The following is a 13,370-nucleotide window of genomic DNA, read 5'->3' on the forward strand; positions in this document are numbered from 1 at the left end:
GGACAAACTTCCTTTTATATGCTCTTTTGTAAACTATAAAAGAATGAAAAACTTAGATTAGAGGTCACATTGTAGCTTCAACCTACTGTCGTCGTCAGGTACAATGCTTTGTGTAAGTTAATTAACATCAGAAACACGTTAAGTAGTTGTAAAATGTTTGCCAAATTTTGGCATCCTCTAAAGTTAGTCACAGAAAACGAGTTAGGTTTATAACTTCAACCTACTGTCGTCAAAAAAGGTACACTGCTTTGTGTAAGTACATCACATCAGAAGCGTGAGGTAGTTGTAAAATGTTTGCCAAATTTTGGCATCCCCTAAAAATAGGCAGAGAAACAAGTCAGGTTTGTCTGATCATAATAACCCTGGATGGTAAAACCTGAAATTAACATTTGGAGGAGCAGCCAAAAACTCCCCTGTTAGGAAAATAGCTTAATAAACAAAACAAAAAAAGTAAAAGCTTATGTTAGAGGATATAAGAAAACAAACAATAGAAGTCAGTAGAAAGTCCCTGTGATGTGTTTACCTATCTGCCATTCATGCAGTATGCGCATTCTCTTTTATTGCTGTTAGTTTAATTGATGGCGTTCGTTATTTACTTGTTTCTAAAAACCATCCCACCAGACTTTTCATTTCTTCCACACCAAATAATTCAGCAGAGTCTCGAAGGCCTGTTAAGAGGATTAGTCTCAGGCAATGGGAAGTAACTTAACTGATTTTGCCCAGAACATGCGTCACTTGACAAGAATTTCAGAGTTGTGCAGTGACTGGCATTGGATTAGTTTGACAACGGAATGTTCTGATCCATTTCAATACTCTATACATACCAATTGTATTAACTTTATTGAAGTTGTGGCTCACACCAAATTGCTGATGCAACCAAAGAATGCTTCTCAAATGCTGAGGTGTCAGCAGCTGTGACTGAAGTGTCAGGGTAGCTTCTGTGTGTGTGTGTGTGCTGTGATTTGTCAGAATAATTTTAGCGCCTGCTGTGACAACAAATTCAGTGAATGAAGGGGCCATGTCATTAAAGTGCTAGTTCTGTTATTGTTTACTCTCTGTCCACTTGTTCCAAACATGTTTGAGTTTTTCTTCTGGTGAACACAAATGAAGATAAACTAAAGAATAGTGTAGAAAGCAGAAGCCATTGACTTCCATTGCATTTTTTTGTTCCTTCTTTGGATGTCAGTGGCTAACATTCTTCAGAATATCTGGCTTCATTCTTTAGAATATCTTGCTTCATTCTTCAGAATATCTTGCTTCATCCTTTAGAATATCTTGCTTTGTGTTCAACAGAAGGAAAAATTCATGAAGGTTTTAGAACGACTTGAGTGTGAGTATATAATGAGGAAATGTTTCTGAGTAAACTGTCCCTTTAAATAACTTGACATGCAATAAATGTGATACCAGATTATGGTCAGAGCAATAAATGCAAAGTGAGACTGATAATGTGGTAAATAGTTTAACCACTGAATTGGAAAGCAAGTCAAAGACATAAGCAGAGTGATACTGTAGTGTGTTCAACTGTCAACTTGCATGTCATTTCTTCCTTTTAGTGCAGTTGATTCTATTCTACGGTGGCCGAGAGAGCAATTTATAGGCTGCAATTTAAGAAAACACATGCAACTACAAAAAAACGCCAGCAAATTAAGAAAAGATTTTTATCTGTTTAACAGTACACTTGCTGCTTTTCTCACAATGTAAACATTTTATGAAAATGTGTTGTAGTTCTTACAACACAAAAAGAATGGAACACAATGGAACTGTTTTAAAGGGACCCAAAAACTTAAGAGACCCTTTCATGACGTGACTATGACTAGCGTTCTCATCTAACGTCATCATCAACGCTAAAGTTCATTTCCAAAACTCAAGACCACAAGAACGACGGACACGTGAAAGTTCCCTGATGTTTTCTTGATATCGAGGACACATCGATGCAGACTTGAGTGCAAAATTTGTTTGAGAAATCACAGAATTGCGACTGCATTTTAGACAAATGTATTATTACTGTAAGAGATAAAACTTATTTGTCTCAGAGGTTTCCCTAAATGAAACGGTGAAGCTAAACATTATCATGAAACTTTTATTAATGTTTATTTGCTGAAATTCGTATTAACACGTGTTCTATTTGTATTGTGCAACGTATTTTTGTGAGGTATTTATTATGTATTGTGAAAAGAGGAAAAACAATAAATCGTATGAACACTGTAATGTTAAATAATTAACCATTAAAAATGCGTGAAGGTCATGTGACCATCAGAAAGAACGCAGCATCTTATTTCTCACAGGCCGCATTCTCTGTTTTCATGGTCTCCATTCTTCTTGGTAACTTGGTAATTTTTCAAGAACAGTCTCCATAAGAACACGAGTCCGTTCTCAGCATTTTTGGAATTGAGATACAGCCTATGCTTAGTGAAGTTGTAGGTGATCTTTGAAAGGTGAGTTTATTTTATTATCCCGATTCAGTTGTCTTTAGTATTTATTAACATAAATAACCATAACCTAAATAGCCAGGTCCGTCACGTTTTAGAGTCCCCTTGAAACATGTCCATTGTGTTCCGAGTTATTTGAAAGTGTTGTGAAAAAATGCAGTGCGTTTACGTAAATTGTTTGCGTTGTGAGGATTTGCAGTGGGTTTTATTAACCTGTTTGCATTAAGTCAAAATGTAACACGTTTTTTTAAAAATGTTTTAAAATGGGTAAAGATCTTTTATAGTTTGCTAGCCTTTTTGTAATTGCAAGTGGTTTCTTAAATTGCAGCACGCTAACCTCTGTAGGCCACCATACTATTTTTATAATGCACTGGGGCAATTCATCATTATTATTATTTTATTATTATTACTATTATTATTAAATTATTAACCTATTATTTTTATTCAGCAAGGATTGATTAAATTGTTCAAATGTAACAGTAACAACTATTACAATTTTACAAAATATTTATCATTTAAATAAATGTTCTTTTTGGTCATTTTCCTCAAGAAATACAAAAGAATTAAACAGCATTGATCGTAGTATCACACTGTTTCTTGAGCATCAGCATCATATAATGATTCGTGAAGGATCATCTGACTCAATACTTGAGTTATGGCTGATGAAAATTCCTTTTAGCAGTTACAAGAATAAAGTACTATTAAAACACATTAAAATAGAGTGTTTAATTGTTTTAGATTTGGTATCTTTAATTGTAATATATTCTTTTTATATTTGGTGCAGCCTTGCTAAGCATAAGGGACTGCTTTAAAATTCTTACAACTCTAAATGTTTGTGTCTACACTGAATATTTTTGCCTCGTTTACATTTTGTGAGCCAATTGGTGGTTCAAACTCAGAGCAAACCTCAAATATTTGAAACACTGAAACCCACTGGGACTAGTGCTGTTTTAAAGTAGATAATGCTGACAATTAAAAAAGTAGTCAATTTCAGCCAATGTTGTCTGGCTTTGCACATCCGAAAAGGTGTTTAAAAACTCTTTTGTTTCACTTTGTTCTGCAGGAATAATGACGTACTAAGTAATGGAGGGATTTGTGATGAAAGAGGACCTGGAAGCAATACATTAAAGTAAAGGAAGCCACATATTCGGTAAGGGGAGCCGGCTTCATGTGTCTGCTGCTTCTTAAGTATGATTTATTTGAACAAGATCTAATGGTTTATCTGTCTTTGCCGCTGAAGTGTGACTGTAGTCAGCACATGCAGACCTCATTTTCGTTTGAAGCATTGTTTCAGCTAGAGTGCAGTTAAGCTCAGCCAGCAGCTTTGTGTGTTAATGTCATTCACCACAGAAAAATGATTTAAACGTCAGTTAGAAGAGCTTACAAGAGCCTTCTGTTACTTTCTTATATGATGGCAGATGAATTATAACATTTTTGTTATCGGTACTTGAACAGTATTTCGTAATTATCATAATTTGAAGATGACAACATGTGTCTTTATATTTGGAGATGTTCTTGTCTTCTGGCTTGGATTCTTTGTTTGTAAGGTAACACTAATAATGCCTAAACATTGATTTTTTTAAGCATAATAATCTGTAACAAACGTATAGGACAATTCTACACAATTGTCATAATGACAATGTTGAGATCAATATTTTATTGTCTTTAGATTAACAAAATAACAGACATTCACACAAATAAACAGGGGAGGTGGAGCAACAGACATATCAATAATTTTTCAATCTGAAAGGAGAGAAAAAAGAAAGAAAAAAAGAAAAGAGAAAAAAACATTGTATGGTCATTCCTTTATATAGTCTAAAATGTTGGAAGAAAACATTGCCATGCATTAGTGCTACTAAGTTTAGCCTTATTAATTTGTGCTATTGTACTGTTACAAGTCACTATTTTAAGGAGGCTATGAATCCAATGTTTTTGCACACATCTGTGCAAAAAAAAAAAAACAGCTTTGTGTGAAAAATCTTCTTTAATGTACTTATACTGAAATACTAGAATAGTCATAAAGACATAAACCAGAATTAGACACATAATCAACTTATAGTAAAAAAGACAAAACAGAATTTACAGTTGAAGTCAGAATTATAAGCCCCCCTGAATTAATAGCACCCTGTTTTTCCCCAATTTCTGTTTAACGGATAGACGATTTTTTTTCAACCATTTTTTAAACTTAAAAGTTTTTTAATAACTCATTTCTAATATTATCAGACATACTGTGAAAGTGTCCTTGCTCTGTAAACATCATTTGGGAAATATTTAAAAAAGAAAAAAAAATTCACATTTGAGATTGAGATGCATTAACTGAAAGATAAAAAAATAGGCTTTCCATTGATGTATACTTTCTTAAAATATTTGTTCGAGATTAAACAATTTGAAAATCTAAGGGTTCAGCGGGTCTAAATGAAGTTCTTAGCTACGTATGCATAATAATGATTAAAATGACGTTTTCATGTATGACAGTTTCAATTTATCAGAACTTCTGTTTTATTGCATAAGCTGCATTACATTGTAAAAGCGCTATATAAATAAACACGAATTGAACTGAATATATATACTGTAGGAAGCATCTTATCGGAACATGACATTTTTTTGAGAAAAAAATACATTTTGATGCATACCATTTATTTTTCTCTGTTGCCAAAAAATATCCGTACAACAAAACAATCAGGCAAAAACAAAGTTTGTTCCAGGGTTTTGAAAAGACATTCCAAGTAAGCTTTTTTTTTTTTTAAGTTTGTTGCGGCTTTTAAACATCAAAATCAAAATATCATTGAATATTAATGACACAGTTAGGCGTGGTTCTGGAGCACCATCTTTATTTATATTGAAATCTCATCCAGTTTATTTTTTTGTGAAGTCTGTGAGGTCTAACAAAATATAAACTCTGAAAAGTGTTTTTTAGTGAAAAATAATAAAAAATACTGTCAGATTATTTCATTTTAAACACTGTATAAATAACCTAAAATGTGTTAAATGACTTTACATGCAGCCCAAAAGTTTAACGCTTCTGCAGACATTCTTTAGGCTTTGTATTAAAGTGAATGCTTTCTTATCTACTGTTTTCTGGCTGCTGTAATTTTAACTGAATTTCTTTTTGTTAATAATAGAAAAGTGTGCAGTACATTTTTATCTATCTGGGACTACAAAAAATAACACATGTAGTGGTAAACTGGAGGGCTTCACATGTATTTACAGTTCACCTGGTTTAATTATTTTGTAAGTGTCTTCCTGTAACCACGATATTATGGTAATTATTGTAAACATTCCTGCAAAAAATTAATTTAGAGAAATACTAAGCTATTATGTCCTAATTGTAACTGACATACATCCTCATATCTCATAGTTTCATATGATGAGATGTTCCTGGAATCCAGCTTTAGTTATGAAACTGGTTTGGCTTCTTCATTGTTGCTATTTTTGTATTTTGTAAACCTTAATAGACAGGTTTGTTGTGTTTGTTGGGTGTTACGGAAATCACAGAGATACATGTAAACATAAGGGCTTAGTCTTTGTGATCAGTACACTTATCGTGATAACCAGCTCTGGACCCTTTCTGAGACAGTAAGAAGGATAGTAATAGCTTAATGAACAAGTCGCTGCAGTTGTTTTCCTCTGCGGATGGTCATTCGGTATCCAGCCCAGGACTCTAGCAATGATATCACCTCTTGCAGTCAGGAAGCTGCCAGTCTGCCAAGAGCCTTTCCCACGGAATCACCTCACTCTTCCCACTGCATGGCTTGAATGAGAGACCTCTTTGTGTCTGACACACAAACTTAGAAATGGAGATGGAGAGACGGAGTAAAAGAGGAACAAAGGGTAAGTTCTGAGGAGTTGGAAACTTTTAAGTAGATCAAAAGGTACATTTGGAGCCAGTTCAGGGCAGGAAACTCGATGAAATACAATGAAAGATGTCCACCAAGAACTCAAATGCAAGAACAGCACGATATATGAGTCTGGAATTTGTCAGCACATGTATAAATCGTTGTTTGATCCCCATTTTGTCTGGTTATTGCTCTGGGACATGCTATGTGGGGTGGAGCTGGCCACATCCTGTGGAGCACTGGCCTCTGCCTGCTCTCTCTGAGCTTGTGTTTATTCGCTTCTCATGAACGTATGCCTAGGGATCTGATGAAGGCACCCATCCCGTGTTGTGAAGGGACCTAGATATGGTTAATATGCAATTTTGAGAATCGATAAAAGCATGGAATCGGATCTGAATGGTCATCGTTCAACCTCCACTTCTGCAGTGGCATTCAGATGGTTTGGGTTTGTTGGTGTGTGTGCTGCAGTCTGCGGTAACAAGAGGCTATATTTTAGAGTGTGCTTTCTCACTGTTTTCCCCGCTTTTGCAGCTGTGTCTGTAAATGTCGTTTTTCTGAGCCTTTCCGCAATCCTTTCAGGCATAGCAGCATGGGACTGAGATAAAAACACTTTGACATGAATAAACTGTCAGTCAGATTTCAAGGGCTTTTATTGTTGTTATTTTTAAGTTTGTGCATTTATTCTGGTTTAATGTGTTTAACTCTGGATTCTCTGTGCTGTCAGTGCGTCAGCCACTGTACTATGGGGGTTAGACTTTTCAGACAAGTTTCAAAAACAGTTCATAAAGAGTGGATGCAAGCTCACAGATGTTACTGAGAGATTCGGTTTGACTGAGTGAATGATTCAGTGGTTTGTTTATAAAAATAGTTGATCAATTAAACAATAGATTAAACAATAGCTCAGTTGAATACTGTACACTCATGATGATGTTTAGTCTTTAGGACAATAAAAAAACGTTCTATGTTCAAAAAAGTATGAATTTATGTAATCTGTATGTACTACATTCACCATGTTGTCATTATCAAGTGACCTTCTAATGTCACACAACCTACCTACACGCAGAGCTGCAACATTCTCTTCTAAGTTAAAAAAGATTTGTCCTAACCATCTGGAACGGGCATGCTTGAAGTTTCCATTTTAGAAACAATTTATTTTTCTGCAACATTGAAAAAACAGCCTAAAGTACTATGACAATGATCACCTCAGATACTGTTTATATGCTGTATTCAGTGTTAGTGTTGTTTCAAATGTGAGCTGAACACCATTTTGCGTGACATATATAGTCATACTGAAAGTGCCATCAGATAGTTTACCTCATATCTTGAAAATTAAATATAGCAGATGTATAGTGTATGCATGGCTTAGTGCTAACCAACACCATTAGTCACACAGCAGCATGTATTTTTAATAGTGTTCATGAGATTTTAAATGTATTGATTAGGTTACAGACCTATCTACTATAACTATGGGAGTGCAGTGCACAATTCTTTGCTTCTGAATGTCTGTGGTATTTAAGATGTTTCTGTTGTCGCATTTAAAAAAAAAACAAATGGCTTGTCATTGGAATCTTGCGACTTCACATGTTGTTTGTAAATGATGTCAGTTATCCCTCTATATTATGACCAACGACAAAACATCTTCTGTGCCCTCAAAGTGTTCGTTCTATGCACTTCAGAATTCTATTTGTATTTTATTCATTTTATATATAAAGATATGCGGCTGTGTTCACATACTGTTTTTCGACTAGTATAGTATAGTATAGTATAGTATAGTATAGTATAGTATAGTATAGTATAGCATGGTATACTATAGTGTAGTGATTTCAGCTCCAGTCAAAGGTTTAAGGACTTTTGCTTGTTTAGTTTCTGAATTAATCTGGTTTTGGAACAAATCAATTTGTAGTGAAAAATGTAAAGGGTCACAAAACACATCTTTTAAGATGTTGACAGTCATATATATATATATATATATATATATATATATATATATATATATATATATATATATATATATATATATATATATATATATATATATATATTTAGTCTTATGCTGCTAAAAACACTATTAGGACACAAATATTTCACACAAAAAAAGTGAAAATTGGTTGTTTTTGCGTTATTTTGAGCAAATTCATTCTTCCGGCTAGAAAGGAAATTTTGAAGCTGCATCATGGCCATGTGATCATTGTGTAAATTCCAGCCTGGAGACTGGATGTCTGCTAACACGCTCAAAAATATGTTTGTAGGGAACATTTTTTACCTAATAGCTTTTCTGGAAATGATGAAATCGATATTTGCTACTCATTTCCTTTTAAAAAGATGCGGTTCCAGTTTGTGTTGATTGTCCTGTCTACAGATTTAGTAAGTGTGCGGCCAATGTTTTTTGTTTATGTTTATCGTCAGCAGTACTCTTTCAACTTTTAAAGACATACCATATCTTAATGATTTAGTTACTAAGTTAATAGTAATATCACTACAATATTATGGACTAGAAGATCTGCTGTAAATGCTGCTCTCCAAATGTAAACATGTAAACACCTTAATCAAACTATTACTGTCGTGTAGGACTTTTGCTGCCTATGATTTTCACCACATTTTGTGACAGAATAGTCTGTTTACAAATGGCTGTTTGATCCTATTCTCTGCACCTATGCCGAGAAATTACATAAAACTCTGGAGGAAATGTGGATTGCGTGGTGACGAAATGATGTTATTGGTATTATGTGCATGTAAAACGGGATCATTAAAGGAACATTCAAAAAGCAACTCATGTAAATACTTTAATTATATTATGATGTTATTCAGATTAAGGCAAATCATTTGATAACTGATGTCCATGTAAATGTAGTCACAGTCTATCTACCCTGCATCTGTGTTTGTGTTGCCATTGTGAAAACCAGCGCTTGCACGTAAAAGCTTGACTCACCCACTTTCTTGACTTTTTTAAACTAGAGATGTGGGGGGGGGGGGGGGGGGGGGGGGCATGACCCTTTAATTATTAGGCAAGTGTATATTTTTGGAAATGAATCAGCATTGGTGAAGCAGTGGCGCAGTAGGTAGTGCTGTCGCCTCAAAGCAAGAAGGACGCTGGGTCGCTGGTTTAAGCCTCGGCTCAGTTGGCGTTTCTGTGTGGAGTTTGCATGTTCTCTATGCGTTCGCGTGGGTTTCCTCCAGGTGTTCCGGTTTTCTCACAGTCCAAAGACATGCGATACAGGTGAATTGGGTAGGCTAAATTGTCCATAGTGTGTGAATGTGTGTGTGGATGTTTCACAGAGATGTGTTGCGGCTGGAAGGTCATCCGCTGCGTAAAAACTTGCTGGATAAGTTGGTGGTTCATTCCGCTGTGGCGACCCCGGATTAATAAAGGGACTAAGCCGACAAGAAAATGAATGAATGAATCAGCATTTTTGTATGAAATTAGTTGAGTAATGAGCAAAGACTAATTTTTAAAGAGCTTATTTTCTTTGTTAATAAAGCAGTGTATGTAAGAAGTCAACAGAGTTACCTGTTGACATTTTGTTTTGTGAAATGTTTGAACCAATCGATTGAGTGAATGATTTAATGAGTTGTTGCTTGCTTCGTTTTTAAATGAATCAGTATTTTTGAACAATTGGTTGAGTGAATGATTCATAGACATTTCAGTTGTTTTCTTTCTGAATTAATTTGTGCGGAAAAAAGACACATGAACTAATCAGTTTTTGTTTCTGAAGTAACCTTCCAGATCACAGCTTTTATCCCTGTCTGTGAGTTTTGTAATGCTATGTAATGTGTGTGCATGTTGGATAGCACACTGGTGTTGATTCTGAAATGCGGTGACTTTAGTGTACAGAGTGTGGAGTGTGAAGTGTTGTTGTCCTTTAGGGCTGCTGTCCCCCTCTGGTGGGTTAAGCTCTCAGACTTTGAGCAGTACTGGATTTTGTCCAGCTTTTTTTTTTGTGAGGTGGAAGGCCATATAGCAGCAGGGTCCTAACACAGTGCCAGACGACTTCATTATACAACAGAAACACAGTCTCAATACCCTTTCCCTTCCCCTTCTCGCATACTCTCTAACCACTGCATCAGACTTGAGGGTGATTTATTTGTGTAATGCTTTGAATGTTTGGTTGTGAGATGGGCTGTAATTGTCCTAGTTACTGTCTCTCTAGCATATATAGTAGATGTTCAATATGTTAACAATTAAGTTGCCTCTAAAATATTCTCCCAGCAACACGAGGATCTCAAGAGACTTGCATAATGATAATTAAAATCTTTTTCGGTGATTTATAAACTCCCAACATTTTTTATACTGCAAAGGGACATTTTTTTATTGTTGCTTTTTTCTTTAGACCTAAATTTGTTTGGTGTTGCTCACAAATCTCATGACTTGTGCATATTGCATGTCTGGTTTCATTAGCTGTGAAACACACTTTGGGTGTCTGAAGAGCAACACATTTCCAGTCCAACAGGATTGGAAAGACTACGTCATCCAGAAACAAGCTGCGACTTCCTCTGTCAGTTACACTAAAGGAACTTGGGGAAGTAAAATTCATTTCTCAATTTCTTAATGCATGTACGTGCGTTCTGTGGTGGGGGGTTTCGCTGGGGCACTTCAGATCATTAGGGAAGGGCACTTTCTATCCAAGATTAAAAAGGGCATGTGCACTGCACAGGTTGAGCCCTATGTGTGCACGTGCCTGCCTCACAGCAAGAAGGTCCCATGTTTGAGCCACGACTGTGTCAGTTTGCATTTCTGTGTGGATTTTGCATGTTCTCCCCGTGTTTGCGGGGGTTTCCTCCAGGTGCTCTGGTTTCCCCCACAGTCCAAAGACGTGCTATAGGTGAATTGACTCATCTAAATTGGCCAAAGTGTATGTGTGTGTGGGTGTTTCCTAGTGTTAGGTTGTGGCTGGAAGGGCATCCGCTTCGTAAAACATATGCTAGATAAATTGGTTCATTCCGCTGTGGCCACACTAGATTAATAAAGGGACTGAGCTAAAAAGAAAATGAATGAATAAATGATTGTAATAATGTGCACCTTTTGTAAAGCTGCTATGAAAACAATTAGTGTAAAAAGTACTTTACAAACAAACTTGAATTGAATTGAATAATTCAGTTAAATGAGTGTAAATGATGTAATAATTTGACTATATATAATTTGAATAATTTGACCTATACACTTATTTGTACATTTTTAGATCCACACTATTTATATTATTTATATAAATTTAAATAAATGAATAAAAAATAGTTCAAAGGATGCTATAAAAGGCTCCTTTGATGAAAATCATCTTTTGGGAACTGTTTGGGCAGAACTGTGTGTAGGTATAGAGTGTCCATGTAACGCCACGCCACAAGAGGGAGCCTCGCACGACTACTGACTCAGCTCCGTTCCCTGAGTCAGCAGTTACTTCCTGTTTGTTCTGTATTTTAGTGAGATCTCAGGCCATGCTTCTTTGCGAAGTATTGCCAGTTTACCTGCCTTACCAAGCGTTGTTCCAAGTGACTTTCATGACTGCTATCCTGTGTATGACCCTGATTGCCTTATTCACGTACGTTCTCTGTCTTTGCCCTCTTGATCTGTTTTGGACTGATTGCTGTGATACTGAACTTATGCCTGCACTATTACCACGTCTTCTGGTTTTGCCCCTGTGTTTGTTTGGATTGGACTGCTTATATGTTGCCGACTCTCCGCCTGTTTATCCGTTGATGTCTCTGCCTAACCCCTTTAAACTTCTGCAAATAGATTCTAACAAAGCCTCAGCCTCCTCGTTACAGTCCACAGTCATATTGGAGTGATAGAAACACAATAAGTCTCTTTTTAAAAATTTCCTGATGTTAAAATAGGATCCAAATCCCTACCACTTTGTAGCCTACTGCAACATGGCAGGAGTGCGGTTTCCCCGCCCACCAAATTGATTGACAGCCGTGAATTAACATGTCTTTGTAGTAACATGTATAATCATATCAACAAGACAGGACTTGCACAAAGCAACTGGGATTAAACGATAAGTTCAGCTCGCTGTGATCATCAATCATCATCAGATGTGAGATCGAGAATGAGTTTTACAAGTTTAAAATGATTTTAAAACAGTATATGTTTGTAATAAACTACTGCCATTTACCATCTTAATCACCACAGTCGGATGTCAGTTATAAAAGAAGACGCTTCAATCCGGGTTTGTGGACGTTAATTCAGGTTTATTTTGTACATTAACTTACCAGATATCCATCAGTGAATATTAACATGTATCCTGTCACATTTGCCGTGCAAAAACAGTGCATGGTTAAACGCGCGTGTTGTGTGTCTGTGTGTGTGTGTATGTGTGTATGTGAACTTTGTAACAACATTGTGTGTGACTCATCATTGCAGAAAGGCTTGAATTAGGAAAGTTCTTACTGTAATATTTGTCACAAACGTTACGTATGATCTGTTTCTTTCCTGTCTGTCACTGTGCTGTTTATCTGACGCAGCCGAGTCGGAGATATTGGTAAAATAGGTGCCCTTTAAATTGACTAACATTGACAATAAAGACATTTACAAATTAGCCAACATAGTAATTAATGACTACAGTTTTTTTCTGTTCACAAAATAAGTATAATAAATAAATCCACAAAGTCTAAAATAAATATTTAATGATCTTAATAAATATAAACAATAATAAAATAAGCAGCACAGCTCAAACTTTGAAAGAGCAGTGTTAGCATGACTGTGTTCACTTGTAACCTAATAACAGGAAAAACACAAATAATGATCAGAATGTACAGAATGTTTTCATACGCAGACACTGAGGAATTATTTTACCTTTGGAATAACAAGCAAACCAGGTTTTATTAATTTTGTAATCTTTTATTTATAATTTTTTTTAGTCGTACTGAATCTGCAGAATTTTTATACTGTCAGTTATCTCTTTTGACAAGGTTTGTTTAGCTAAAGACAATTTACTGTCCTGCATATATATTATCATCCACTCAAAGTTCTTGTTTCATGTTTACATCAACCTTGAGAAGAGCACCAGAAAAACACAATCTGCTCTCGCATTCCTGTTATATTTGTTTTCGTTATGTCTCAGCCCCTTTAATTGCTTATGAGCTCCATTTCCTGTCAAGGCCTGCCAGGTCTTGA

The 13,370-nt window shown here is 35.7% G+C and overlaps 1 protein-coding gene across 3 annotated transcripts in view; it reads left to right on the forward strand.

The window, feature by feature from the left end:
- rin2a (Ras and Rab interactor 2a) overlaps positions 1-13,370 on the forward strand; it is a 64,184-nt gene that overhangs the window by 848 nt on the left and 49,966 nt on the right. For 2 of the 3 annotated variants that reach the window (XM_001345278.7, XM_009307401.4), the window contains exon 2: positions 3,493-3,579. The gene's annotated coding sequence lies outside the window, so the exon portion shown is untranslated. Of the gene's footprint in view, positions 1-3,492; positions 3,580-5,920; positions 6,261-13,370 lie in introns of those variants that run through there. The other variant, XM_009307400.5, reaches the window with a different exon arrangement.

This window comes from Danio rerio, chromosome 13 (assembly GCF_049306965.1).
Source record: "Danio rerio strain Tuebingen ecotype United States chromosome 13, GRCz12tu, whole genome shotgun sequence".
Classification (NCBI taxonomy): domain Eukaryota; kingdom Metazoa; phylum Chordata; class Actinopteri; order Cypriniformes; family Danionidae; genus Danio; species Danio rerio.